This window comes from Pseudochaenichthys georgianus, chromosome 23 (genome assembly GCF_902827115.2).
Source record: "Pseudochaenichthys georgianus chromosome 23, fPseGeo1.2, whole genome shotgun sequence".
In the NCBI taxonomy this organism is placed as follows: domain Eukaryota; kingdom Metazoa; phylum Chordata; class Actinopteri; order Perciformes; family Channichthyidae; genus Pseudochaenichthys; species Pseudochaenichthys georgianus.
Window position 1 is genome coordinate 7,166,314 of NC_047525.1, and position 4,525 is coordinate 7,170,838.

The following is a 4,525-nucleotide window of genomic DNA, read 5'->3' on the forward strand; positions in this document are numbered from 1 at the left end:
ACGGCCTGGCCCAGTCTCTCTCGTGTAACGCCTGCCGCATGCTGCCACGTCTTGGCCGCCGGCATTGTCTGGAGCATTTCCATGCTTACTACGTGTCGCCAGAGGAAGAAGAGGACCACGTGGACCTCGAGGTGGTGGAGATGGGGGAACAGGAGGCGGATGAGGAGGTGCCATTTGTTTTCGCCATCCCGGCGTGGGGAAGACGACGAGGGTTCCTCGATGTCGGGGGCTTCCGGCTCCGGCGTCCAGCACAGGTCAGGACTTCCCGTCGGTGATGGCCATCGCTGCGGGACATGTGGGGCTACCGCTCCCCCCGCCACTTGCGCCGGTGAGCCGCCTCCGTCAGGGGTTATACGGCCCGGCTTCTCGGGCGCAGCCGGCCTTCGTGTCGCCCCCGTTGCCAGATATCTGGCAGTGTGTGGAGGCGACGTGGCGGGTGACTATCCCCCCTCAGTGGTGGGCAACCTCTGGTACTGGGGGTCCCCAGTTGGACATGTCTGGCTCCTTCTCATCGTGTGTCCTCCCTTCATAAAGTTTTATCTCTTGGACATGTCTGGCTCCTTCTCATCGTCTGTGCTTGCTGGGGCAACACAGGACTGGTGGGGGGGGGGGGGGCGGGCTGTGGGTCAGTAGGTATCTGACCCCCCCCACCCCCTGGACATAATGCACTTATGGTTTCCCATGCTCCTTAGGGACCTGAGAAACATGATGCGCAGTGAGCCCCATACAGGGCTGGAGGGCTCCCCCTGCCAGCCTAAGGACTATTTTCTCCATGTACACCCTTCACGAGGTAAGATAAGATAAGATAAGATAAGATAAGATAAGACTTTATTCATCCCGAAGGAAATTGTTGTGCCAGAGTAACAGTAACAGTAACAAAATACAACAAACACAATAAACACAGCAGAAAAAGAGCAATCAAACATCCACCGACAACATGAAACATAGAAACATAGATGGTCACACAATCAATGCAATCATTATTAGCAGTATTCAGTAGTTTTCAGTAGTTAGTAGTGCAAAAATTAAAACGTAGTGGCAGTTACGTAATTGCACATTATCATAGCATTATTAATAATAATACTAATACTAATAATAATAATAATATAATATAATATTGCACATAGTTATGTATAGCAGCGAGTGTAATTGCAATGATGGTAATTATATTGATATATTGCACATAGTGTTGGTGTGGAAGTTCTCAGTGCCCTTTACTTAGGAGAGTTAAAAAGTTTGATGGCCACTGGGAGGAAAGACCTCCTGTGGCGCTGTGTGGTGGTTATCGGTGATCTCAGTCTGTGGCTGAAAGTGCTCCGGTAGGAAACCAGCGTGGCATGCAGGGGGTGAGACCCATTGTCCAGAATGCCGAGGAGTTTCCTCAGCATTCTCCCCTCCGACACCACTGCCAACGACTCCTGGTCCACTCCCAGGACAGAGCCTGCTCTCCTGATGAGCTTGTTGAGTCTGTTGGCATCAGCTGTCTTCACCCCGCTGCCCCAACACACCACAGCAAAGAAGATCACACTGGAGACCACCGAGTCATAAAACATCTGCAACATAGTGCTGAAGACGTTGAAGGACCTGAGTCTCCTGAGGAAATACAGGCGACTCTGGCCCTTCTTATATAGGGCGTCAGTGTTTTTACTCCAGTCCAGTTTATTGTCTATGTGGACACCCAGGAACGTGTAGCTGTCCACAATGTCCACATCCATGCCCACGATGGTAATTGGGCTTGGGGCGGTACTCCGCTTCCTGAAGTCAACCACTAGCTCCTTGGTTTTTGTGACGTTGAGCTGCAGATGGTTCTGACCGCACCACTCCACAAAACTGTCCACCACACTCCTGTCCTCAGCTTCCTGGTCTCTGCTGATACAGCCCACAATGGCAGAGTCATCTGAGAACTTCTGCAGATGGCGGGACTGTGAGCAGTGTCTGAAATCTGATGTATAGACTGTGAACAGGAAGGGAGAGAGGACCGTGCCCTGAGGAGCGCCCGTGCTGCTCAATATAATGTCAGAGGTGTTATTCTGTAGCTTCACATACTGTGGCCGAGCTGTGAGATAGTTGGTTATCCAGCTCACCAGTGGAGCATCCACCTGCATGTCCAGTAGCTTCCTGCTGAGCAGGGCAGGTCTGATGGTATTGAAAGCACTGGAAAAGTCAAAGAACATGACTCTCACAGTGCTGCCTGCCTTCTCAAGGTGTGTGTGTACTCTGTGCAGCAGGAAGATGATGGCGTCCTCCACTCCAATACGAGGCTGATATGCAAACTGCAGGGGGTCTAGTGATGGTGCGACCACTGTACGGAGGTGTTTAAGGACCAGCCTCTCCAGCGACTTCATGGCATGTGATGTCAAAGCCACCGGTCTGTAGTCACTGTGTGTGCGTGGATGAATCTTCTTCGGCCCAGGAACCAGGCATGTTGTCTTCCACAGGGCAGGGACGGCCATCATGTCCAGGCTCAGGTTGAAAATGTGCCGAAAAACTGCACACAGCTGAGTAGCACATCCTTTCAGCAGACTGGGGCTGAGGCCGTCAGGCCCCGCAGCCTTCCTTGAGTGTAGACGGCTGAACTCTCCCCTCACGTCCTCTGCAGTGATGGTGAGTGGGGGCACAGTGGGGCTGAGAGAGAGAGCCCTGGTCGGGGGGGGGCAAGAGGGATGAGATGGATGAGATGGGAGGAAAGGCTCCTTGGGGATCACAGGGGGTGAGTCACAGGTGGAGGAGGAGGAGGAGGAGGAGGAGCTGGAGGAGGGAGGGGTGGTAACCTCATCATCAAACCTGTTGAAAAACAGGTTTAAGTCATTGGCCTCCTGTAGATCTCCTCCCATCACCTGGTCGGTCTTGTTTCCATACCCAGTGATGGTTCTCATCCCACGCCACACTTCCCTGGTGTTGTTTTGGGCCAGTTTACTCTCCAGCTTCCTCCTGTAGCACTCCTTGCCTGTTTGTATTTCCTTCTTCAGTTGTAACTGTCACAATTCACATGTTATGTCACGTTTGTAGTTTTGTCTGTGTTGGTGTTTTTCTTGTCTTTGGGTTTCCTGTCTTATTGTGTTAAGTGTTCACCCCCATTTCCTGCCTGTCTGCTTTCTGTCTGTTTCCCTTCCTGATTACCCGATTGTGTTCACCTGTTGTCCTTGTGTTTCTCCTCCCCTGCCCGGCTGTTTCTCGTTGTCATGATTACCCCTTCTTGTATTTAGTCTTGTCTCTGTCTGTGTTCAGTGTTGGGTCATTGTTTGTTGGTGACTGAGTTCACTGGTGAGTGTTCCGTATCTCGGCATTATCCTTAAAATAAAGGGTTTCTCTTAAGTTATCTGCATTTGGGTCCTGCTTCCTTCACTCGACCGTGACAGAATGACCCAACCCGAAATGGACCCAGCAGACGATCCTTTTGAGGTGGAGCTGCAACATTTCTCTTTTCCTTTGGAATGTTGCCACGATTGGTGGAAGGAAGCGTCCAGTGTTCGGCTGAAGGAGGCCGCCCTGGTAGAGGCGCACCGGTTGGCGATGGAGAAGCCCGACTTGGTGAAATTCTTACCTGACTGGATGTTGGACTTCCTCTGGAGGTGTGATTTCCAGCCTGCTGACTACAGACGTCTCGGAGTGGTCCGTCTGGGGTCAACCCATGCTTCTGTCCCAGTTCCTGTTCCTGTTCTGGAGTCATGTGCTGGAAGTCGTCAGGCTTATGGAGGCCCGCGGAGTATTCAGGCGGCTGCTAAGAGGAGTCGTCGCAAGGCCAGACAAGGAGCACGGGCCCCAGCAGCCATGGTTCCAGTCCCAGTACGGGCCCCAGCAGCCATGGTTCCAGTCCCAGTACAGGCCCCAGCAGCCATGGTTCCAGTCCCAGTACGGGCCCCAGCAGCCATGGTTCCAGTCCCAGTACGGGCCCCAGCAGCCATGGTTCCAGTCCCAGTACGGGCCCCAGCAGCCATGGTTCCAGTCCCAGTACGGGCCCCAGCAGCCATGGTCCCAGTCCCAGTACGGGCCCCAGCAGCCATGGTTCCAGTCCCAGTACAGGCCCCAGCAGCCATGGTTCCAGCCCCAGTACAGGCTCCCGCAGCCATGTTTTCGGCTCCAAGACCGCCCCACACAGTCATGATCCAGGCTCCAGAACTGTATCATACAGCCATGTTTCCAGCTCCAGGGCCGGCCCCAGCGGCCATGGTCCAGGCTCCAAGAGCGCCCTATACAGTCATGTTTCCGACTTCAGAGCTGGATCTTATAGACAGGATTCTGGCTTCAACAGCCATGATTCTGGCTTCAATTCCGGTCCCTGCAGCCATGGTTTCAGCCCCAGTTCTGGCCCCAGCAGCCATGGTCCCGATCCCAGCTGCCACAGTCCCATCTCGGGTTCCCTCCTCTGGTTCCTCCTCGAGTCCCCTCTTTGGTTTCCCTCTCGAGTTCCCTTCTCTAGTTACTCATCTAGTCCCTCCTCTAGTCTCTCCTCTAGTCCCCTCTTTAGTCTCTGTTCGAGTCCCCTCTCTGTTTCCATCTCAAGTTCCCTCTCCAGTTCCCCCTC